General features: G+C 38.1%; 1 protein-coding gene across 2 annotated transcripts in view; it reads right to left on the minus strand.

Moving 5' to 3' along the window:
* LINGO2 (leucine rich repeat and Ig domain containing 2) overlaps window positions 1–26711 on the minus strand; it is a 162315-nt gene that overhangs the window by 70211 nt on the left and 65393 nt on the right. The window lies entirely within an intron of this gene.

The raw sequence follows: 26711 nt of genomic DNA on the forward strand, positions 1-26711 counted from the left end.
GGAGGAATGGAATTTTCTCCTGCTGTGTTGTCTGTTCAGCGCAGTGTGCAGACCTGCATTCATCCTCTCATACATACATGAGATCAAGTATCCTGAGGCACGAACAGAATAAAAAAATTTTTATTGCAAGTTCTTCAGACTTCATCTTCTGCTAGATAGCATCTCAAGTACTAAAAAATGTGCATCAAAAATATTATTTAGAGATATTTTCATTTTTACATTTTATGTAACAGGAAACAAATATTTAAAAAAACATAATTGACAGACTTATGTCTGTGTTATCCATGACATAAATGTTCCAGGTTCTCCAGCTGTGCTACATGGAAATATAAAATAAATTCTTCTTATTTTAATTTCAGAACTTAGAGACTAAAATGCATTAGATTTGGATAAAAAAAAGATCTGTTTAAGTTAACATTTCCATTCAAAGTTTTTAGAACAAAACTGACTGCCAAAATGACTAGCTCTGCTTGCTTTATTTCATAGTAAATACAATCTCTTCTCTGTTTATATTGCTTTTGTGTAAAGAGTGCACTGGGTTTATGTGTTAATTTCTCTCAAATTTTCATAAGTTACGTGCAGGACAGCAGCAGAGAGGAACTGCTTATGGTACATAGGTCCTGCATCAGCTTCTCAGCTACTGTTTCCTGACACCATTCACAGTCCAAGGAAACATTACAGCTTGTCATCTCTATGCCATCCTCCAAATGGTTAATTTATCTGATGAACATGGGCAAGTTTGATTTTTAGGGTCTTGGTTAACAACTGTGCATCTTTTTAAGTTTGCCATACTGCAACTCCATCGTGTATGTGGCCTAATGGGAAGCCTGTTGTAAATGCTATACCCGCAATTTCTCACAGTGTTGCTGTGCTTCATAAGGCCACAGGAGTTTTCTCAGGTTTGCATTCGCAAGCCTGCTACACCATGTCAAAAAACAACAGTGCAAGTGCTAACCTTAACCTGCATTTAAAATATGTAGATAAGAAGATGATTTAATGCTACAGGATTGAAGAGTTAACATTTGAAAGTAAACCAGAGGAGTAAAATCAGGTTTTAATTCTTCCAGTCCAGCCACGAGAAATGGTTACCATGGGATTTTTGAGAACGTGATAATCTTTGCCCTGTCAACTAGTTTCTTAGTGGTGTGGCAGAAAGAGTATGTTCAGTGTGAAAACTGAACTCTTGTTTTCAGGGTCTGACAGCTTAGCTGCATGTATAATTTTGTTGCGAATCTCTGTACACAAGATGTTTACACCACAAACAGCAGAGAATTTCTGAAGGACACTCTCCAGGTACACCCAAGCTCAGGAATGTTTTTATTTTTAAACCTGTTGCCTAGAAAGATGTCTGTGAATCTTCAAATGCCATTGGAATGATAATATAAATAACACGGTGCTGCTGTTACTGTGATGCCCTATGGACTTTACTTCCAAAAGTTACTTTGAGAAAGAGAACCATCAATATTTCAATACTAAGCACAAAAAGAAGGCAAACTTGTAAGATTTAATAAATAGACAGAGATGTAAATATAGATTTTCACAAAAAACATAGACTGTGGATGTAAAAAAGCATATAAAATTCAACAGGTCATGGCTTCTATAATTCACTCAACACCTTGAAGAATTTGCATCAGGACCTGCCACAGGATTTTCATATGTCTTTGCAATATTATGTCAACAAATGCAGTATTTCACAAAAATGGAACAAATCTTCTGTGGACTGAGTAAAATACTGCAGAGATGCTTCTTGCAGAAAGATATCTCTAGACTTTGATGAGTCGTTAAAACAAAGAAAGTAAAATCTGCTATTAAAGTGATTCCCCCCCCCCCTTTTTTTTGATGAAGGTCAGTCAGAATCACATAATGAGCAAGGAAGATATATAAGTTTCAATAAAATATGATCATGTTGGTTATGCCATGAGGAAGGCAACAAAAGTTGGTGACAGCGCTGGAAGTCATGTCCTACGAGATGCAGAAGAGAACTCTGGGTTTGTCTAATTTAGAGACAAGGAGGCTGACAGGCAACCTCACTGCTCTTTATAGCTTCCTGAGGAGGGGAAGTGGGGTGGGAGATGCTGAGCCCGTCTCCCTGAGATCCAGTGATAAAGGGTGTGGGAATAGTTCAAAGTTGCATCAGGGTAGGTTTGGACCTTTGGACTTGACATTTGGAAGCTCTCCTTTACTGAGGGGGTGGTCAAATGCTGCAACAGGCTTCCTAAATAAATAGACAATGCCCCAAGGCCATCAGTGTTTAAGAGGTATTTGAACAATGCTCTAAATAACATTCTTTAACTTTCCATCAACCAGGAAGTGATCAGGCAGTTGGACTGGATGATCACTGTAGGTTCTTCCAACTAAACTATTCTAGTCTAGTCTACTCTATGCAGAGTAGACTTTCTATTGTCCTCAATTTCATATTTTGATTGTCAATTATATAGTTTCTCCTTTCACATATTTTTACTTCAGTTAATTTCCAAGATCACTTTGATTCCTCACAAAGATTTAAAAGAAAAGTTACAAATATAAGCTCTGATGCTAACAGGTTATTGGAAAAGGAAAGAGATTTAAAAGCAAAACAAAAGATAAACAGCATTGGGTAGTATTGCATTTCACTTACTACACGGACTGAAATAAAACTGGATATTCAAGATGATGCAGAATTAAGTACATCTTCTGTATTGAGACTGGCAGTGTGGCTTTGTAAGAGTCAGAGTTTCTAAGCAGATTGAACTTATGTGTTGCGGGCAAACTGGTCAAACAGATGTCATTGAAATGAAGGTGCATGAGATACAGATGCATCAGATTGTTTTCTGTCTGTAAGTGCTGCAAACTGCCTTGGGGTCGCTGTTGTCTCTTTCCTTGCAGCCACAGCCAGAGGTCCCACTGCTTGCATCACAGCTGCACATGTGCCATAGGTTTCCATCTGAAAAACTTTGCTAAGTGACTTGCTCTGCTGGGAAGCATAGTTACCCAAAACTAGACCACAGTGATTTTTTTTCCCTTTACTCTGGAAAAGGACACTATTAACTATACACCAAAGCATGAAACATGACTTAGAAGACCTTTGACTTTGGTTTGGCAGAGAGGGGAAAAAAAGAATCCAAGGTACAGTGATATTTCCCTTATTAAATCCATTTTCGCAAATGGGCTGTAGTTTTCAAAGCACAGTGCAAGATTTCAAGACAATGCAGCATCCACTGCTGTTTTCTGAGTAACAAAAATGTTTTCTCTTCGAAAAGAAAAAGTAAAGAAAAACAAACCTTTTTTTTCAATTATTTTTTTTTGTTCCAGCCGTTGTGCATGTCTTTATAAAATTTATGGTTTAAAAGAAAATAAAAGCTGTGTTACTATAATCATAGTTGTCTGAAAAATTCAATAAGAACATAATTATAATAATAAAAGCCCTTTCAGATTCAATGAGATACAAGTGGTAGGGTAAACATTGCTTCTTAAAAATTAAGGATGTTTTTCTCCATTTCACAAGAGTAATATGGTGGTACTAGCTGTCTTTGTTCTGTCTCAGGATAAGAAAGAATTCAGTTTAACATAATTAGTAGGCATCCTAAGGAAAGAAAGAAGAGCAGTGGTCAAGTTTATGGGATTACGAACACATTTGAACTTTTTATGCTGTAAGTCTTGTAGGCTTTCCCTGACTTGCAGCATTTTTCTGCTGAGGTAAGTAACATAATTTTATTTTGACTGAAGTGTGACGAAAAATTAGAATTTTCATTTTGCCAAAATATGAGTGAAAGAATGATACTGTGAAATTTTAACAATATCCAGACTTGGTCAAGATACTGCATAGGGCCTTGCAAATGTGGTGGATTGCCTGAGGGACTTCAATCCAGTAAAGATGTTGAAGTGAAGATATTTGGTACAGAAACTTATAGGAGAGAGACATGAACAGGCACTGCTGTTCCATGGTATGATGATCTTAGAAGTTTCCATACCAACATGAAAAGAAAATGTCATCTATTATCTGAATCAACTTTGCATGCTACAGTGTATTAGAATGGATCAATGTGTTTCTCTACACTTCAGCATGTTGTCGTGGTTTGCCTACGTATGGTGTTGGGAGATGTCCATAAAATCAAAGGAGTTTTTTTAGTTCATGCTGTTTTCATTTTCAATGAATTATGTTTTCCTTAAATATCTTGCAGAAGATACTGAAATATTCTCCCACGCTACTATTTTTTGGTTGGGTGCTACCTACACATTATAGAGATAAACCAGGATCTTACTGCGTTGTGATCTATTGAAACACAGAACAAGCAATTCCCTGACCTTGAGAATTAGTGAAGAGTCTAACAAACAGTGTTTTCTCTCAGTGTTTGAGTTCCCATGTGCATCCTTCAATGACTAAAAAAATGGGTACTGTCTGAAGACTTTTACTGAAGGCTTTATTAGGATCCTTCTCTTCTTGTAGGCTTGTTTGCACAAAAATTAATAGGATATTACTAGCTTTTGAGACACAAACCTCTACCAAATTTGATTTGGCTGAAACTGAGGAGTTTGTTCAAACTTTGTTGGGAAGACATCAATCTAGAATCAGAGAGCATAGCTACTATAGACTCCTTCATTTAGGAACTGAGGTTATCACAGCTGCCTCTTGCAAGGAGTGCCCTGTTTGATAAAGCAACAGGAGGCAGCAAAGGTCTCTGGCAGGTGAGGGTGTTCAAAAAGACAGCTCTGGAGAACTGGTTAGGGAATAAGAAGGTTGTTAGAAGTATGTGAGTATTCTCTCTGCTAGAAAGCTGTCATGAGGATTATGGGGGCATTCGAAGGAGGATAATGAGGTTCACGGGTGTTTGTAGGATGATTCTCGTTTGAATAGAGGGGTAAACAAAATGAAGGAGATAATGGTCATGACATGAAATGATTTATCATCAAATATAAGACAGAATTAGATATCTGCAGGTAGACTTTAAAGTTGGGCTATTTTTGGTAAGTACTACTGCTACAAATTTATTTGTTACTGTGTTTAAATTAATAATGGCTACTGTTCTTAGGTGAATCAATTAATCTTTCAAAAAGCCTTATTAAAAAGGAATAATTTTGATGATTCTAATGAGAAATATAAAAATATGTAAGCTTTTCTGAATAAATCCCTTGCTTTCAGCTATCACATATCTAGAGCAGATACTCAACGCTTCTTTTACATTTAGATTACAATATACTTCAAAACAAGCATAGGTAACTTAAAGCATGGACAGCATTTTCGTCATTGTTTAACACCTAACCTTAAAATACAAGATGCCTCGATGACATGATTCTGAAATTAACTTCAGCATTTATAGCTTCTAGCATTACCAAAATACTCCACTGAATGATCAAAGCTTCAGAGACAGGGAGAAACAGAGTTCAATAACAATAAGACCAAGAACAAAAATTAAGAATGTGCATAAGAATAAAATTAAGAGCAAGAATAAGCATACGAACAAGAAATAAAGCAATATCTTTTTTCACCATTTTTCACCTTTTGTAGCTGAGAATTAATCAGAAGTCAGTATTTATGTTTCAAGTTCTGAAGAGTCTTTGATCAGTCCAGTGAAATTAATGGGCAGAAGAACTGCTGATAAATTATAAACATTATTTTGTCTAGCTACTGTGTAAGTAGACAATTTCCAGGGAAAGGCTTAGCTGGGCCATTTTATGTAATGGGTGTCTAAACAGTTTTCTCTGTAGGAAAAGCATATGGCAATAAATGATTTTGTTCTAATCACAGTAATTTCTCTTCATTCCTGCTTGCAATTTTTCCTTCATGCCTTAATGTCTTCAAATCTTTCCGTTTCCACTAGTAGAACGGATGGATTCCAGACATGTTACACAGCTGAAGATAGAGACCACTACGCTGCCTTTTCATAGTCCACGGCAGTTTTATCATTCACTGTACCAGGAAAAGAATCAATCCCTCTATTTTGAAGTTGAGTTTTAAAAAATAAATTAAAAAAAACCCTTCACAACCTCAAACATATGAATCGTTTACTGCTACCTGTGGGGAGGAGGGTGAACTCTTTTTAAAAGTTGTTTGCTAAAAGGCATGAACTCAGAAACAGTCAGCCCTGGTAACTCACTTATGTTTTTCACTGAATAAAATATTTTGACATTTTTGTGGTTTAAATGAGAGCAGCTGAGAGCTGTTCACAGGCAATTCAAACTCTAGTGAGCAAGTCACTGTAGGTTGGCATGAATTCATACCAGCATCTTACCCTGTCAATTACCCTGTCAGGCCATCCTCCAGTTCCTTCTGTGGGTGTGAAGATGGAAAGAAAAGCACAGCCAGAATGTGCATGAGTTTTTCCCCCTCTTAAGGGCTTTCCAGAATGTTCTGATCCTGGCAAACAGTAGCTAGAGTCAGTCACAGTCTGTCTTCCTTCCCTCCTGCTCCTGCTCCCAGTGGACAATGCTTGAGCACTGGAGTGTGGGACACAACCATGCCTTCAACTCATCTACCAGTGCTGAATTAATATTATCTGGCCAACCCTGTTGGAGAGGGTTACATACAAAAGTGCAAGGAAAAACTGCAACTTGGGTTGATACAGATACCTGCAATCCATAAGGCATCCTCTACCAAGGTCTGACAAGGTGCCCACATTCCTCCTCTTGTTTTGGAAATCCCACCATCCACATTTTGCACTGGTCCCACATTTATGTGATGCCAGAAAAACAGAGGGGTAAAGAGGTGGGACAAAGTACAGAGATAATTTTGTGTAAATAAGAAAGATCTAGAGTGGTTTTGCAAAAAAAAAAATAACAACCCCTCCAAAAAGAAACAAAACAAAACAAAACAAAACAAGTGGGAAGGTAGAAATGGAGTAGCTTGCAGCAAAGGGGTAATAAAGGTGATATTACACAGAAGGAAGACTGCTTTCATTAAAGGAGAAAGAAAAAGAGAGATATTACAGTCTTTTTAACTGGGTGGGCTGGAAGAGAATTTCAAAGTGAGCAGAAGAAAAATTAGCTTATGCTGAGATGTTAGATTGGAAAGAAAAAGGAATTATGCAGGAAAGAATATGGGCCAGAGAAGAGAGATAGGCAGATGAAAAAATGGAGTATATAGATGTGGCAGAATAAGAAAAGAAGACATCAAAATGAAGAGAAATGACAGAGAAACAGAAGAGGAGAAAAGGAGCAGAATGAGGCACAGTGGGACAAAAATGTCAGGATGAAGAGGATGAAACAGGAGACAGACAAAGGCTGAAAGCATAGAAAACCAAATGAGAGGCTGGAATGAGTAACATGCTGAGTGGACTGGAATGAAGGACGGTGGGATTCCTAATGCTCAGTGCTTCTGTACACAAGTATAAATTGGGAGAGGAGTGGCTGGAGATCAGCTGCAGTAGAGGATCTGAGGGTGCTGGTTGGCAGCAGGCTCACTATGAGTTAGCAGTGTGGCTAACTCATAGCCAAGAGGGCAAAGTGCATCTTGGGGTGCCTCAAACACAGTACAGCCAGATAGTCAAAAGTGGTGATGATCTCACTGTATTCAGTGCTGGTGTGGCCTCGGTTGAATGCTGTATGCAGTGCTGGGCCCCCATAATTTAAGAAGGATGTGAAGGTCTTATGTCTTACGAGGAGCATCTGAGCACTCCAGGTTTGTCTCACTTGGAGAAAAAGAAACTGATGGGCAGCCTCATTGCTCTCTCCAGCTTCCTGAGGAGAGGAAGTGGAGAGGGAGGAGCTGAGATCTTCTCCCTGGGATCCAGTGACTGGACCTTTGTGAATGGTTCAAAGCTGCACCAAGGGAGGTTCAGACTTGATATTAGGAAATATTTTCTACTAAGAGGGTGATCAAACACTGGAACGGGCTTCCTAGAGCGATGGCTGATGCTTCATTGTGCTTGTTTTGGCTAGGATAGAGTTAATTTTCTCCATAGGAGCTATATTGGAGCTCTTTTGGATTTATGCTGGAAACAGGGTTGATAACACAGGGATTTTTGTTACTGCTGAGCAGTGCTTACGCAGAGCCAATGCTTTTGCTGCTCCTCACCCTACTCCACCAGAAAGGGGGCTGGGGGTGCACAAGGTGCTGGGAGGGGACACAGTCAGCACAGCTGACCTCGAATGACCCAAGGACATCCTGTACCATATGGCATCATGCTCAGCATATAAACTGGGGAGAAGAAGGAGGAAGGGGGAGACATTCAGAGTGACAGTGTTTGTCTTCCAGTAACCCTTATGTGTGATGGGGCCCTGCTCTCCTGGAGGTGGCTAAACACCTGCCTGCCCATGGGATGTGGTGAATGAATTCCTTGTTTTCTCTTGCTTGTGTGTGCAGCTTTTGCTTTACCTATTGAACTGTCTTTATCTCAACCCATGAGTCTTCTCAGTTTTAGTTTTTTGATTCTCTCCCCCATCTCACTGGGGGAGAGTGAGTGAGTGATTGTGGGGTGCTCAGTTGCTGACAGGGGTTAAACCACGACAATCAATCCTGTGAGTTTTAATATTTTGTCAGCCTTGAATTGTTCAGTCAGTTGGACTAGAAGATCACTATAGATACCATCCAACTAAAATGGTTCTGTTCTATTCTATTGCCCACGGAATGGAATTTGACCCCACTTTCTTCCCACAGATTTACCTCATTTGCTAAAAAGTACCTTGTCCACACAATGAACTCAAGCTCATTCATTCCCATTTATACTATCTAAGTTAATTTGATTTTGGAGATAACACTTTTATACAGTCCAGGCAAAATAAGTCCCTAACAAGACTCTGAATTAAATGATATTCAAGTAATGGCAAAAAATTATTTAGGTTCTAGCTGTTGCTGCCATTATTTCTGGAAATTGTTGACTCGGAATCTACAACCAATAGGAAGGCAAATATTAGGATATAGAAGGTAAAAGTCAGGACACAGAAGAATGTTGTCATCATATCAGGATCAAAGATAATTAAATCTAAAAAATAGACCATGTTAAGAAACAGCATTTCTCTTGTTTTAAAACAGAATAAAAAAGGTAAGCTAAAAGAAAAAATCCTATTCCTTTAATTAAAATATATGTACATATTTGAGTGCCAGTAGAAAACAGAAATTAAATCCTGTAGCTTAAGAGTCAAATGTGTAAGAGAATTTTTTTTTATTGTGCTTTTCCCAAACAACCTGCCTTCGATCCAGCGTCAGAGTAGAAGTTCTTCAAAAGAACATCAAAGCAGACACAAATATTTTTTAAAGTAACTAAACATTCCTGCCTGAAAAGGCTAGTGAGGTCTAACACACCAAAAGTTAGCACAAAACTGTGTCTTCTTAATAATTATAGTGTGCTTAAGAGAAAAAAGGAAGCATTTTTAGTGCTCCTATCATTCCTCAGGACATAGCTGAGTAAGGATTTTTACAGACATTAAAGAACAAAGGAAAAAACTCTCTGTTGCTCAATGTCTTGGTGCTGTTTCAAAACTGGAGAGACAAAGAGTTCCAAGAGAGGTGTCTCCTTACACTTTCGTGGGTTTTCAAAAAGTGAGCATCTATGTCCTTAAGGATAATTAGTTTTAGGAACCAAAGTCTCAGTGTCCAGCAGGATCATTGGATCATTGGACTGATAGATTTTCTGCTTGAATTCTTAAAGGCTTGTTCAAAAGCCTTCATTGCAGATTGCAATGCTGGGAAGAAATAATGAAAATATCCCTGTTTATGAGGAAGAGAAAATTGTTAAAGGCTATAAGATCTTTCATTTCTGCAGCCTTTTTTAATGTAGCTATGTTAGTCTGCTCTGTAGACAGTGAACTTGAAAGAGGTAAATTCAGTGCTTTTGAAAAAACTGTGTTCTCTATTGACATTACATTTAAAAAGTCATAAAAGATAAAAGAAGAATAAAAGTTCAGAACTCAATTTAAAACTCTCCTGCCACCATGTTGAAACATGCTGAGGATGGATTGGTCATGACTAAAGGTGCAGCAGTCCTTATCCCTACCAATTAATCATGTATTTAATATAAATTAATCCTTATTTAATGAGGTCTGAGTCATTAGAATCAAATTTGCATAGATACAGATAGATAGACAGACATGTATAATTGGTGTTGCCAAAAAGCGACTTTTATGTGTGAAATGAAGGTCAGAGCTAGAGACAGACACATTTTTATTATTAAAGAGATGCCAGACTCATTATGGATATAGTGCCCAGGGTATTGCTCAGATGGTTTCATAGTTAAGGCTCTTGGGGAGATTGATTAAAAATATAAATAATTGCTTTTCTTGCTTGGAGAAAATGACACACTGTACTCACCACGGAGATAAAATGTAAGGAGAATAGAAAGTACTGCCTGCTGAGTCACTTGGTAGTCTGCCTCCTGGAGACAGTAACTTCTCAGTGGGACAGGCACAGCAGTCGGTTCCATGGTCAATCACAGTCAAAAAGAAAAATTAAATAAATAAGAGGCTGGAGGGGAAGTGACCTCTTCCTTTGACTGTTCAGAATATCTTCATTGCAAAACATATTATGCCTACAGCAAGAGAGAGGAAGACATGCCCCAGATTCAGAAAACTACCCACATTGTTGTGTAATTCTCTGTACACTGCCCTCAATTAATTTAGTTAAAACTATCCATTTGTTTTCAGGTACTGCCAAGGGCAGGAGTTTCAGTATAAATTGCCACAAGGCAGAGGTATTTAGTTATGCATTTCTCTGGCTAATGTGCTGAACTTGGTCATGGAGGTGCTTTGTCTGTGTTCACCCAAGGGTCTTTTCAAGCACTCAGCATCTCTGCTGATGTGATGGAGAGAAAACAATCAATGCTTCCTCCTCATGTTGCCTCTAAAAAAAATGACTAGGATCTTGGCTTTGTGCCACAAGTTGCATTTTAAGAAGACCAGGGTTTGTGGGATGGTCTAGTCTTGGCTTGACTGTTCACTAATTGGCAAACGAAAAAAGAGAAATAAATAGAGATGATTAACTCCTGCCCTCAGAAAACAACTACTCTGTAGATGAGGTTCCCTGTCTGTTCAAATAGGGCATCTGAAGGAGCTAGGAAGAACATTTCTTTAAGACCTGAGCAGAAATAAGACTGAGGTCTTTCAGAGAAGACCTGATCCCGGTTTAAATTATTTTTATTTTCCAAAGCTAAATTACATATCTCTCATGATTAATAGACATCAGATAGAAAGAGTTCCAAAACTATGTTCCAATCTCGAGTTGCTCAAGAATCTTGAAAACAGATAATCTGTTTTTAATTCATGTAAAGATCTTCAAGAATCTGCTTATGATAACCAAAAATGAAGCTGAAAAGTAAAAGCTGGCCATTTTAGTCACAGGTGGAAACCTGCACCAGTGGAACTGCTGACAGATACATTTCCTTTTTACTTTTATGGTTAGGAAAAAAACCCATTCTTGCTGCTATTCCTCTATTTCCAAAAGCAGCTAAAAAAAAAGAAACAAATTAGCCTTAATTCAGCCCCCCAAAAGAATTAATTTCTTTCAGCTAGTCTGCTTTTGACAGAGATAAAATTGGTCAGTTGGAGAAACCAGAACAGTAGATATATGTGTGATCAACCTATTTATTGCTGTCTAACCAATCAATTAACTAATTGCCATGAGAAAGGACAGGCATGAGGAATATATGAGTGCAGATTTGATGTTCATTTTTTTTTCCACATAATTGCTTTTAGTTTTGTACCTGCACCTCCACGCACACAACATAAAACAGAAAGAAATAGGAATGTACCATTTCACAATGAATAAAAGGCTGCTCTCACAGTACTTCAGTTATTGACACCAACAAAATGCATGAACTAGTGAGGAGAAACACACTAATTAATTTTCATCACTCCTAATGCAGTTAAAAGCAGAAGTTTTGGTTAACTTTTTCGAAAAAATTTCTTTCTTCTTTCCACTGTGATGAAGTGATAAGAAAAACAAGGGAGTATATACAGTGGTCTATGTTCTCCATCTCACTTAAATTCAACTGTGAAACTGTCAAAAAGGTTGTGAAGAGAAGATTTGTAGCCTTCATTCAAATGTCTTACAGTTGCCACATTTATGCCACCATTCTAAATTATGTTCATAAACCCTAAGTAATTTCCATGAATAGCTCTTGCACTTCAGCTATTGTTAAAGAAAGAGGAAGCCACCTTGGCTAAAGGAAGTAAAATATTAAAAAAAAACCAAAAAGCAGTTTTCTGAGAGTAATGGCAAAAATTGATCAGAGAATGGCACTCAAATCACTGACCCTCTAGTAAAACTAGCAAAAACAAAACTTTTAAATGAAAATTATATAAATATATTGATTATGATATAAAATTATTTAATGCATAAATTATATAAATGAAAAAATATATTTTATGTTATTTTGATATATAGACATAAAAAAAGCTCAAGAATACCTTTTTCTACCTAAGGCCTAATATTTATTTCTTTGTCTATATATTTATTTATATAAATATATATGTCTATATATTTAGAAATATATATATTTATTATATTTGTAAAAAAAAAATATTCTTGTCTTTCCTCTGTCAGAAAGATATTCACAAGTTGATAAAGCATGTCATGCCAAACCTTGCAAATCCTCTGGTCTAAAGAGAGCTCCAAGTATTTGGTATGCTACTGAAGACCTTCCGTACTTGTCAGTAGAGCTGGAACAATTGGTGATTTGTCAATACAGCCTGCTCAGGCACAGCATCTAAACGAGAAAAAGTAAATCCTTCCAGGACAAAGGAGTACAACATAATTATTTCTAGCAGAATAAATCAAGTCATCACTCATCTGTCCTGTTAAATTTTTTACTTCATCTCATCTCCTGGTTTTAACTTCTTTCATGACATTTTAGCCTTCTGTTCACTGGCTTTCCCTTTTGTTCAAGTGTTTCAATTTGAGACAGAAAGTGTTTTAATGACCCCTTTACAGAATCTAAGCCAAAGGTACTTCAGTCAACACATTTGAAGAGTAAGTTATCAGAATTAAAATTTAGCTATCACCAAAATTGAGGGTGATTTACACATCCTACTCAGTAACTCAGAGGAATGGTGCAATTCTGTAACAGCATCAGTCAGTTTTCACAACAAATTCCTTTTCCAAGGAATGATAATAATGAAAGATCAAGGAAATCTGAATATATATTTCTATGGTAAATTTTTATGGGTTACATATATTTGTACATACATATGCAGGATAAATTCCTCTTCTACCTCCAGGTATCATTTATTTTAGGGAAAGAAATACCTTTTCATAGTCTCTACATCTTTACATGCTTTCTCAAGAAGTGATATTTGTTTGCATTCTTCTTATGTAACAGGAAGCAAACAATTATGGGTACCCAATTACTATTTCAGGCACCGAAGTCTTAACTAGGAATCTAGTTCTGTTGGACTCCCTTAAGTCTCACTGCAGGGCTTGCTGCTATGAGATTAATGGAGACAAGATTTCACTGTCATTGGTAACAGAGAGACAACTAAAGAGCCAGGGGCACATTCAGAGTCTTGAGATGGACCTAGATAATTCACATCTGAGTCATATTGTAATTTGCTGTACATGCACTGAATCATAAGAATTATGTGTATACTTACATAATACAAGGTAACATAAAGCTGTCCAAGAGGGCAAAACCAACTTCAGCAGTGGGAGTTAGGTAATGATCTGACAGACTTGGAGGCAGAAAATGTGAGGTGAACAAAATGACTCTCAGGTTAGTTAAGAATATCTAAGAAATTGAAGAGAGCTTAGAAAGGCTGAAATGTACAACTGCTGGAGTAGTGTGTAGTTCACACAAAAGCTAATTTTCTGGTATACTGTACCCCTTCAAGAAAGCATAGTAGGAAAAAGTTTGTTTTCAAAGTGACAGCTAATTTGGCAGATTGGGTTCCAATGTTTCCCTGTGTTCAGATAAAAGGAGTAGGGTTGGGAGTGCCTGACAGAGTCTCTCCAGTCCTGATGTCATGCAGCCTTGTTCAAAATCATTGTCAGTACTGCTTTTTGATAACTTGCACTTCCCCATGCTGTGAATAATATAAAGAACTTTCTGCTCTTCTGTTACAGTCTTCTTGATGGTTTAGTTTAATGAGTGCAGACTTATGGAGTCTATTCACCTTCCTTGGGGTAACAAGATATAATGTAATTTCTTGGCTGCATATTGCTTGCAGAGTGCCTCACAGTCTCCAAATGTTTGATTACTAGGGGAGTAGAGTCCTTTCCTCCCCACCATCTATTTTTGGTATCACACACTCTATCCAACTGCACAAAATAGATTTGTATAATACTGTATAGAGGAAAATATTGACTACTTTTGTATGCTTAGGACCTTCTTTATAGCAGAAGTGCAGAAATACTTGATTTCTAAGGGGTTTGAAGAGAAGGAAGGAACAAACAAGCATTCAAAAAAGGAAAAAATCTGAGGTTCCAGTCCTACTGTGGTGTCAGAACAAACATTTCTATTGTTTATAGAAAAAACCCAGAAATGTTCTCCTTTTCACATTTCCTTGTAAAGAGAGGGGATGCGGCAGTAGCCCCTCTGCTAGCTGAAACCAAAGCACTGGCAGGCTTATAATGGGATTGGAAGTTCATTTAGCTGGAAGTGGTTCATATGACCAAGTCACAGTGTCTGTTATACCAGCCTGCGTGTCCTGAAGTCACACTGATACCCACCATGGTAACTCCATCCCCAGCTTTCATTAGCAGTTTAGAAAGGATAGAAGCCACCTCTTCTACAATCCTTTCCTCCAGAACTTATGTAACATCTCGTATGGTTGCTGTTGCCAGGGAAACTGATACTTCATTTCTGCCTCACCACCCAGTACCTTAGAAAACTGGGAGCACAGAAACAGAAAGAAACCCAGAAGCACTAGACCCAGACTGTAGTGAGGAAATCCCACCAAAAAATCGCTTGCAATGGTGTTTTTTTTCTGTAGAAACAGCATGCAGCATAGAAGATGCAGAATTCAGCAGAGAATCCCTTCATCATGGGGATGAAGTAACTGATTTCTTAAATGTGCTGAAGATCTATATATTAATATAATTGTAAATAAAATGTCAGAAAGGAGTGAGATTTGAAGGGAATTCAACCCTTCTCAGAATTACACAGATTTAATGAAATGATTGATTCTTGTATAAAAATTCAGGTCCTCTTAAAGAATTCTTGTCCAATTCTTCAAGAATTGGACATTCTTCCAAAGATGTAGAGAGAAATCTTAATGGTTTTGCAGTCCTTCTGTCCCCATTTTTATGTTTCCATTTTTAGAGCGGGTTTTATCAGAGAGAAGACTATTTCAGAAGAGCACTGGAGGTAACAGAATGTACTGAAAAGTAACATAATTGATAGAAAGGGATATAACTAGCCTTTATATATACTGATTTCCTTCTGCACTGTATAAGACATGACAGAAAAGAATTTATCAATAACGGCTTAATTTATCACTAGCCAAGCAGAGGTCCTATTAAGTCTTCCAGTCAAGGAAGTCCTGTCAATCAGAAATGCTCTTATCTGCTAAAATTGGAGAGTACTGCCAAAAGTCATCTGTCTTGATCCAAGGGAGCTGAAATTCTACTTATAAAAGCAGTATTTGACTTCAACATTGACCATGTTTACACTTGGTGCCAAGAAAGCCTTAAAGTATCAGTACTCAGACTACTATGACTTCTTTCCTGAGCTTACTAGTTTTGCCTCAGTGTTTTATCCTTTCCATACTAAACACAAATGTCTGACAAATCCTGAGTTACTGTTTGTAGACAAATAATACTATATGGTAACTGCTTAAGGTCAGACACCTCTACTGTCTTTAAAAAAAAAATAAAATTCTTTATAGGTTTGAAAGCAGAATATCTTGGGCACTGAGAACATTTGAAGAAAATCAAGCAAAAAAGTGTGCAGCTTCTCATGGCTTCTTGGAACTTGGATAGTGCATACCTTAATCTAAGTTTAAATTTCTTGAATTATTTTAACAATATTTATGTCTGGAAACTTAAATGACACCTTCTCTCTCAAGAATTCCCTATATTTGGAAAGTCTGCAAAGGTCCTTGGACTTCTGTCTCAGACAGATATCTTGTAGCCATCTGAACGTTTTGTATTAGAAGGGAATGGCTGACATTCCAGTCATAGCAAAGGGAGTTAAAGTATCAGTTTTCAGGGGCCTTCAACTCCATGGACACTTCTTTCCTTCAGAAAAGTTCAACAGAAAATAGGAGAGGTGTAACATTTGGCCCTTGAGAAGTGACTCCTAAGTGCAAAATCATAACTTTTGCATTGCCTTCAAAATGTATTAAAATAATATTGAGTATCAAGGTATGATTTCTTCAAGGTGTGCTGAACATCTTCTTCAATCAGCGAAACCTGAGAACAATTAATACTTAGTATCCAGAATATAGAGGAAGAGAAAATGCCACAAAACAACCATGTGGCTTCTGCTTCAGTCAAGGCACCCTTGTCCCAATAGATGAACGAAGATTTGGGGAGGGCTCTACCCACATTTGTTACAAGCACACTGGTGGCTAATGAGGCCAATACGAGATAAACATATCCAATTGCAAAAGGCACAGCAGAAAGTCTCCTTAGGTGGAATATTCAGCAAGACACGATTCTTTCTGCGTTGTCTCTTCTCCTCAAGAGTGATCCTGCATGTGTTCTCAGAGGAGACAGCTGCGTTATAGATGGTGTGTCTCCAGGCCTCCCGATTGGAGGCCAGAGTAGACCAGTTATGATGATCAATATGGCCAAGGCTGAGATGTTGTTTCAGGGAGTCCTTGTATCTTCTCTTCAGGGCTCCTCTCTTGCAGCAGACGGTGGCAAGTTCACCATAGAGCAGGATCTTAGGGAGGCAGTGGTTGGTCCTTCATCCTGGAGACGTGCCCTGCCCAGCGCAGCTGAATTCTCATCAACATGGCCTCAATACTTGTGACTGCTGCTTGTTCTAGAACAGATGTGTTGGTCACATAGTCTGACCAGTGGATGTTTAGGATTGTACGGATGCAGCGCTGATGGAAGCGTTCTAGGAGACGCAGGTGGTGGCAGCAGATGACCCGTGGTTCAGATCCATATAAAAGAGTGGACAGCACAATGGCTCTGTAAACACTGATTTTTATACTTTTCTTCAAGTGTTTATTACACCATACTCTTCTATGGAGTTTTCTAAAGGCACTATATGCCTTCGCTAACCTATTGTCTACCTCCCCATCAATCTTACCATCCGAGGAGATGAGGCTGCCTAGGTAATGTAATGATAAAATAGCCAAACTATAAATTAGAGCAGTCAAAGTACATAGATTGAGGGGGAGCTTTTACCAGAATGACTATAATTAAGTATAATTATAATTGTATAATATAAATTATATATTGTAGATAGCTACAATACATAGTTTTATTATTTATTATACAGTACAAATCAATTATGCAACCTGAAATTAATTATAGCTATAAATATTTATTACTTATTATTAATTATTTTTGCCTCTTTGATTAGCAGCACTAATTTTCACTCTACAGGAAATCAGAAAGGTAGGTAGTTTCTACCCAAAAGAGCAAACTGCCTTATCCCTCATTTTGCACATCCTCCAGTGTGCAAAAGGACACTGCCCAAATGGGAAATAAATATACATTTAGGATACTAAACATTACTGGAGAAGTCAAGCCAAGGAAGGCAGTGTGGCCAAGTTCAAGTCTGCAGATCACACACAAAGCCTTTCATTATCAGCTCTGCTGATTAATTACGCCCAAGTGCTTTTTATTATTCTGGGCCTCTGTTTCCAATCTGGATGACAAGAATAATAATCTGATCACTCTTAAAAGGCAATCTTAGGTATGTGATTAAAGAAATCCAGGGTGACACTATTATTTCTGTTTTCCTTCTGAACAGCAAGGATGGAAACACAGGTTTTAAAGGAAGAGCCCCACACAAATGAAATCACCTCATGTATTGGGACAAGGGTGCCTTGACTGAAGCAGAAGCCACACGGTTGTTTTGTGGCATTTTCTCTTCCTCTATATTCTGGACACTAAGTATTAATTGTTCTCAGGTTTCACTGATTGAAGAAGATGTTCAGCACACCTTGAAGAAACCATACCTCCATTTTATTTCTACATGGTGTATTTTTAAATGCAGAAGGTGCTAATTATCTTGGAAAAAATTATAAATAATTTCTTAAGAGACATGTCACTTGTTTGTTCAGATGAAAAAAAAATTACTTTAGAGGAATTGGGTCCACACTATTTTTCAAAACACCTCTTGTGACCAGTTCTCAAGGTTGGTACTAAAGGTGTAGAGATGCAACTCTAATGTGACAAATTCCATACCATTCCAGTTTGCACAACTGTAGATGCTTGTGGTGGTTTTAACATGGCTGGATGCCAAGTATTCACCAAAGCTGCTCTATTGCTCCCCTCTGCAACTGTACAGGGGATAGAAAATAAAGGGAAAGGTTCATGAGTTGAGATAAGAACCAGGAGTCACCGATAACTCTCCTGGGAAAAACAGACTGAACTTGGGGACATTAACTAAACTTATTACCAACAAGATCAGAGCAGGACAATAAGAAGTAAAATAAATCTTAAAAAACCTTCCTCCTACCCCTCTCTCCTTCATGGGCTCTACCTCCTCCCTGGGCTCTAGTTCCTCCCCCACCAGTAATGCAGGGAGATGGGGAATGGTGGTTATGGTCAGTTCATCACACGTTGTTCCTGCTGCTGTTCAGGGAGAAGAGTCCTTCCCGTGCTCCAGCGTGGGGTCCCTCCCATGGGACACAGTCCTCCACAAACTTCTCCAATGTCAGTTCACCCCACAGGCAACAATTCTCCTTGAACTGCTCCGCTGAGGGTCACTTTTCCATGGGATACAGTCCTTCAGGCACAGCCTGCTCCAGCGGGTGTGCCCCATGAGGTCACAAATCCTACCTGGAAATCTGCTCCAGCGTGGACTGCTCTCTCCACAGGTCTACAGGTCCCTGCCAGAAGCCTGTTCTAGCATGGGCTTCCCACGAGTTCACAGCTGCCTTTCAGGCATTAACTTGGCCCAGCATGGATCTCCTCCATGGGTTGCACGTGGATCCCTGCATCCCTGTTGACCTCCATTGGCTGCAGGAGCACAGCTGCCTCACCATGGTAGGCAGCACAGTCTGCAGGGAAATCTCAGCTCTAATGCCTGGACCACCTCCTGCCCCTCCTTCTCCACCGACTCTGGTGTCTGCAGAGTTGTTCCTCTCACATATTATCGTTCTGCTTTTCTCCAGCCCCAATAATATCCACACAATAACTTTATTTTCTTTCTTAACTATGTTCTTACAGAGGCATTACACCACCTCTGATTGGCTTGGCCTTAGCCAGCGATGGTTCCTTCCTGGAGCCAGTTGGCATTGACTCTGCTGCACATGGGGGAAGCTTCTGGCTTCTTTCTCATAGAATCCTCCCCTGTAGCCCCCTTGCCACCAAAACCTGAGCACACAAACCCAATACGATATTCTGAAGCATTTGACAAAACATTTTATGCACACCTAAATAGCTCCTCTTCTATACTTATTACTCAAATGGAGCATTCTGCAATACTTTGGTAATGAATTAAATATGACAGAATGCTATTTGCAATTTGAATCTTTAGACAGCACCTGAGGCAGAAGTGAAAAAAAAATAATCCTCTCCTTCCAAACCCCGATGACCTAAATACAAGGGGTTTATACAAAAACTTGGATAGAAGGTGGTAGCAGAATGGCTGTTGCAAACTTGATATTTATAGCCACATATAAATACTCATACCCTAAATAAATTCATGTATCTATTCACACATATATTTCTGACCCGTAGTTGGACTTGATGATTTTAGAAGTCTTTTTCAACCTTAGTGATTCTATGACTCTATACTAACATGTATTTTCTAAGTGGAAGAAAGTGTCACAGCTAGAATAACCATTCATCAGTGTCAGTCCTATGTATGATTTTTCATACACATACACTTCCTCAGTACATTTCATGGAATCATAGACCCACAGGGATTGCCAGGGCCCACTCCTGGCCCTTCACAAGACAACCTCAAGAATCACACCATGTGCCTGAGAGTATTTTCCAAACAGTTCTTGAATTCTGTCAGGTTCAGTGCTTTCCTGGGGAGCCTGTTCCAGCGCCCAACCACCCTCTGGGTGAAGATGCTTTTCTTAACATCCAGCCTAAACCTCCCCTGACACAGCTTCAGGCCATTTCCTCAGGTCCTGTCACTGGTCACCACAGAGAAGAGATCAGCACCTGCCCCTCCTCTACTCCTCATGAGGAAGTCGTAGAATGCAAAGAGATCTCCCTCAGTCTCCTCTTCTCCAGGCTGAACAGACCAAGTGCCCTCAGCTGCTCATCATAGGGATCCGCCTCTTGATAATTCATTATATTTGTAGCCCCGCTTTGGACACTATCTAATAGTTTAACATATTCCTTATACTGAGACACAGAAAACTGCACACAGAACTAGAGAAGAGGCTGCTCCAGTGCAGAGCAGAGCAGGACAATCCCCTCCCTCGTCCAGCTGGCAAAGCTTTGCCTGATGCCCCCCAGGACATGAGGCTGGCCCTCCTGGCTGCCAGGGCACTGCTGACTCAGCCAGAGAGATTCTGATTTTAAGAAATCCATCAGAGATCTGAAGTACTACCTTTCTTGTGTTGTACAGTGCTATCTAACACAACTAAAATACCTTTAGCACTGGAAATTATGTTGCATTGCAGAGTACAGTTGTACACTGGAAATGCACCCAGATGGGAATGAATGAATCAATGCTGAGCATCATTCTTATATTACTAGACTGCATCAAGCATCTGATCAACATAGCTTTTAGCCAGCTCAGTAGTCTGGCAGTCTTGAGAGTATTTATAACCACTAATACTGCACTGATAGGTAGCAATTATGCATCCTCATATAGAAAATACATTTATCTTCTGTTTCATAAAAAAAAATAAAATTGAAATGACCACAGCGAAATTAATGTAAGTTATGATAATGATATTGTCTCTTGTCTGGGAAATCCAATTTCCAATTTATTTTTTTTCTGAGACAAATTTTATATGACTAAATAAATAATGCAAGTCCTGACTGGAGAACAATATAAAAGTTCTATTCTGCAAATATATTCTGTTTCTGAACATTCCTTTATTCAGTCATAACCTTTCTTGATTCATTCTTACAAGAAAAATAAATTATTTTATCCCACATTTTCCCCAACAAATTGGTGAAAATATTCCTTTGTTTCAGTATTTTTGCTTCCACACTCTCTAGAGAGGAGGCAAATTATGCCATATTTAAGCTGAAATATTAAATAATTTTCAACATCTGAAAAAAGAGACAAGCCATGGAGTCCAGAAAAAAAAAGAAAAAAAAAAAGGGAAAAAGCAGCAGAAGAAACTGTAGCAGTAGTGGACATGATATATTCTACTGATCAACAAAAGGAGAGAATAGGTAGAATTCCGTAGGGATTTAAAACATTGTAGCTAACTGGGCTAATGGTATGAATGCAGGCTAATCATATTTCCACAGTTTGCATTTTTGTAAATAACATTCACTGAAAAAAAAAAAAAAGAAGATAAGGAGCTGCTTGCTGCTGTATTGCTGAAAATAATTTCTGTTTTGGCACAGTGTCACATCAACAGTGTACTTGGCAGCACGGGCCTGTGTGCACTCACCGTGCGTCCACGATGACCCAAACAGCACTTTTGCCTGCACTGCTCCACCTCTGCCAGCTGCCTGATGGACTCCTGCTGTCAGGAGTTCCTTTCCAACTGCTTGGCACTGACCCTCATGGTTCAGTGGAAATCAAGCCTGTGATGGTATATCCCTTAAATTCACACTGGGTTGTAGATACCTTCAGGGAGAGCACTCAACTTTGAAAGGCTATTTCTGCCTTTGGTCCTTGGAGGTGAATCATCTGACTTACTGTCCTTTAGTGCTGAACTCAGAATAGCCAACTCATTCTCCATTTTTCATCTTCTGTCATTTTTAATTTATCAGTTAGATAGCAGATTTTGTGAGTGCTCAAGTGAAAGTCTGGGAGTCAAGCCTGAGGATTTGCAAGGCCAAGAGAAAACATAATGCTGTTCTGCTAAACCACCCAGGGAAGCCAACTGAAACTGCAGACCTCATTACCTGACTTAACTTAAATTTCTTGTAGTTTCCTTGCAGTAATTAAGTGTCTTTGGAGATCATCTAAATAAAACATCAACCACAGAAGTGAGAGCAAAAATAAATTACTCCAGGCACAGACAGTTGCGGGTGTTCTCCCTTTTAATACATCTAATCTATCCTTCCAGAAATTACAACTTTTATACAAGTGCGTACTGAACCGCGTACTCATTTTTTTACTAAGAAAAGAAAAAAAGGTCTGACAAGCTTGTATGCTTGTGTGTGTATGTGCTTAAATAAAATAAAACATTCTGCTGGTAATTTGAGTTGGGGATTGCTTTTTACCGATTGTTGGTAGGCACAGGCCAAGCACACCATGAAGGTGAGAATGTATGCCTCTGTGCTAAAATCTGCTGCTTTCATCAACAATGTCCAAGCTGGAGAAATAACACAAAGCAAGGGACAGTTGCTGAAGACAGGTGGTCTAGAGAAAAGTAGAAAAAAAAAAATAAGTGGATGCATCACTTTACAACCCTTTCTGGTGCTCATAACATGTCATTTCCCGTTGCTCAGCTTCATTCAACCAGGTATCACGTGATGCCTAAATAAGTTGTACTTTTCTCAACAGTGATATTGTAGGAAAAATTTCTTTAGAAGATGATTTCATGTTGTATCAGAAAAGATTGTAGAATCATAGAATCAGAGAATGGTTGGGGTTGGAAGGCACCTTAAAGTTAGCCATGTATTATCTGTACTTCAAGCGCCATAGATGAGAAAACATTTGCCTATACATATCCGTATCCATACCAACAGTAAGTAAAAAAATAATTGGGTAGATGGCAAAAAAGTGCCAGAGTTTCATTTTCCTCCAGTTTTAGCCAGCTGATTTCCAGAAACTTTGAGATGATATTTCCTGACTTATCAGTCAAGTGTTACTTTTCGTTGTTGTTTTTGTTAGTGTTGGTTTGTTTTTTCTTTTGTTTGGTTCTGGGTTTTTTGCTCATTTTTTTTAAGATGATGATTAAAGTTTTCATAAAACCCAAGGGAAGTTCAAGCAATAAATTCTGAGAGGCCTTCAATGGTCCAGTAAGCATGATAATCCTTTTGCTTATGGGGAAACAAATAATTCACAGTCTCTTCTGTAAATGAAGATCATCCTTGACCTAAGCTAGCTCTTTCACTCTGGCTGAAGAACATTTACATGTGTTTGAATGACAGATGCACTCCAGAAATCATAACTTGTAATAGGAAAAACATATGATACAGATACTTGCCTGCAGAGACATGAGAAATAATATCATACAGGATGCTAGGACTACTGCAGGTGATGGATTTTGGGTTTTTTTTGGTAAGATAAATAGCAATGGCAAATAGCAATAAAAATGATCCATATAAGCAGGGTTTTTTCTGAGTCTGCTCAGTGACTCGGAAAAAGTTTCAGTTTCAGCTTGTTGATATATATTTTGATTGCTGACCCTTGAACTCCAGGGAAATAAGAAAAAGGAGAATGAAAGAAGAATTTGAGTGGTATTCCCTCTGCTGAAGTGGCAGAGCCCATGAATTTAGCCATTGACATTAATGGAGCCTGATCAATCACAGAAAACAGAAGAGTCACATCTAAATCCAATTCCAGGCACTGATCTTTTATATTCCCCCGAAGTCTCTAATTGCCAACACACTTATTCCTTCATTTGCAGTAAATGTTCTCTTGTGAAAATCCCTGTACTCATCAGTTGGCCCCTGGATGTGATCTGATCTAGCAAAATAATGCTGAATTGACATTTTCATAAATCTTAGCCATTCAGGTCTATATAACAATTGTTTAATACCTTTTGCCCACTGCAGTTACAAATGTTATTTAGCTTTGTTTACAAATGCTGTTTAAGAGTTGAATGTGACAGGGAGCACACAGAGTGTGTCTAAGGTCCTTTGACAGACGAAGGTGGCTGGAGGCAATGCAAATTGGTGGAGCCTTGTTTCTTAAGAGTAGCTACTTTGAACATAGGAAGGAAGTAAGCTATGCCATAGTAAGATAAAGGAGGACAAGGAAGATAACTTATTCCTTCCCCTTGCACACCAGACTAAACTTGGGTTGAAGGAAAGGAAAAAAATTGTCACCGATTCACACAGTGCCTTTATCTGATCAGAACATCTGCTCTTGAAGAAGTTATTGTATGTCTATCAGTACAAATGTGATTCTTAAGATATCTTGACACCGGCAGAACTTCAGGTGAGAGACATGAGACTGGCAGGACAGATGCAAGCTCTGAAATGGGATGACCATCAGGAAAACTGGGTTGGCTTTACTAGAACAAAAAGTCTACATTCAATATTGCAGAGGAACGTGGTGAAACTGCCAGAGGATGCAGAGCAAAGTGAATGGTATTGGAACATTTTTCACTAATGCCTGTTCAAATGCAAAAGTAATTTTCACTTTGTCATGATTGTAGTGAGTTCGTTTTCTTTCTGCAAAGTTCTTAGCTCTCAAGTATTTTAACATAACAAGTAAACTGTGAGCTTCATTCCTCGTGTTTGAAATACGTATTTGATTTTAAGAGTTACTGTTCATTTCATGTTGGATTTTGCCAAAATAATATAATCATTGTCAGGGGTTTGGAGGCGGGAGGAATAAGTGACTTGTGACTTTGATAGCTAAAAATTAACTCTTCTAAAATGACATTAAAGCTATCTGTACATAAATAACAACATGTATGGGAAAAATGCAGATTTGAAGGGTAGATATGAGAATACCATAACTTATTTGTGAGTAATTAAGAAGCTAACAGAAAGACAAAATACAGAATTCATTAGAATGTTTTCAGATTATTACAGGAGAAAACAAGTGTAATTTATTATTAAAGGAGAATTTATATTAGCATTAATTAATGAACTAATTATTATTTATAATTCTGATATATTAATTATTATATTTTTAAAGGAGAAGAGAGATAATATATTAATAGGTTCTATGTTTTCTGACATACCATTTCCTGGCCTGTTTTCTGACTTTTGGTTAGCAGCATCACATAAATTTTAAAGATATACATGGCCAAAATTTCAAATACTGGCACCTCAGCTCTTGCTGTATTATTTTTCCTTACTAACTTACTATGTCTGCTTTCAAAGCTATCTTTCTCTGTGAGTAAAATGGTTAATCCCAATGACTGCAAAAACTACTAAACTACTTCAGAGTCTTAAAAAACCTTACAAATCTTGAATCTCATTTGACAAACTTGTTTATTCACTCAAATCCAGAAAAGTGTGCAGTGATGTTCTGGAGCTTGTACACACTGGCACAAATCAGGATGCAAACAACAGAGCTTGCAGTAAAGGATTTCATTCTCAAAGTTTAGAAGCATGAGAAAAATAAAAAATAAGGAACTTAGACAAGTAGTGTGATCTGAATATTAGCTTTGCCATCCTGAACTATGCATTCTGCATGCATCTGCAGTTTCACAAACCACAACTGTTAGCTCAGCTGCTCAAGCCTTTAGATATATGCTATTGCAATTGTATAAAACAGCTCAGCTTTATTATCAGGAGCACATATGTGCTCAGAACAAGATTAGCTGCTGCTGTTGTGAAGTAAAAAGACCCCAACCGCTCCCTTCCTTTTGCAAACCCAAACCCCAAAACACATACACACACAGAAACATATCAGAGTCTGTGAGAAGAATATATTTTGAGAGGAATATGGATATGCTACCTGAAAGTTGAAAGAACCATTAAAAACTGACATTTCTGGAATCAGAAGCTAATACTAGGGGAAACATTAGAAAGAAATGACTAAAAAAGGGGTAATTTAAAGCTCTTCAGAGCTAACCAATCCCAGGGCTCTATATCATGTTATAATTACTGTGTAAAGTGTGTGTAAAGTGTATGTAAACTGTATAATTTTCATATTTGATATTTTTTATAATCATAAAGCAATTCTTCCTAGCAAATCTTCTTAGCTGTCATGCCACATCATCATGAATGTGTAACAGGAAAATACTGTGTAAAGAGATCTAATCACGAAGACCCTTTTAACACTCAAATTATAGATAGAAGACATACAGTAGCCTGCACCTCTGCACTGCTGTGGCTTTGAGGAAAAACAGAAACATAAGCCTTTCCTGCCCTCCATAGTCTTTGTCAAAGAGCCAAGCCAAGTGACAACTCCAGAAAGCCAGTCTAATTCAAAAAGGATAGACTCTGACATCTGTGATTAACAAAGCATCCATTTGGAGGAGACTTGACAGTTAGATGACTGGAGCAATCCTTACAGAGAAACAAACAGTTCATTTACAAATTACACTTCATTAGTTTGGAGAAGATTAATCTAATTGCAGATGGCAAAATGCAACTAAAACCGCATAATTTTCAGTGAAAGTACCACTAAAACCTAATTTTCCCTAAAACTACAAATTTAGAGATGAATGGCTCCCTCCACCCCTCAAACTGGTAATAAAACCCTTCAAAGGAGGTAATAAATTATTATAGTCTAGATTTTTAAGGCAAGTTTAATGGAACTGCGAGGCAGAGCAAAGATGTTTCAGGAACAAATGTATTTAGCAGTATTGATATTTTCAAATATACCCATCATGTTTCTAGGCATATTAGGGCTGCAGAGATGATTCTGTATGGGGGTGGTTAAGGAATTTTTTAACCCAAGAGTTGATAGTCAAAACCAAATATACTCCTGAAATTAGAAGGTGTTGAAAGTAACATG

The sequence above is a fragment of the Manacus vitellinus genome, unplaced genomic scaffold (assembly GCF_001715985.3).
Source record: "Manacus vitellinus isolate BGI_N305 unplaced genomic scaffold, ASM171598v3 scaffold_9_pilon, whole genome shotgun sequence".
Taxonomy (NCBI): Eukaryota; Metazoa; Chordata; class Aves; order Passeriformes; family Pipridae; genus Manacus; species Manacus vitellinus.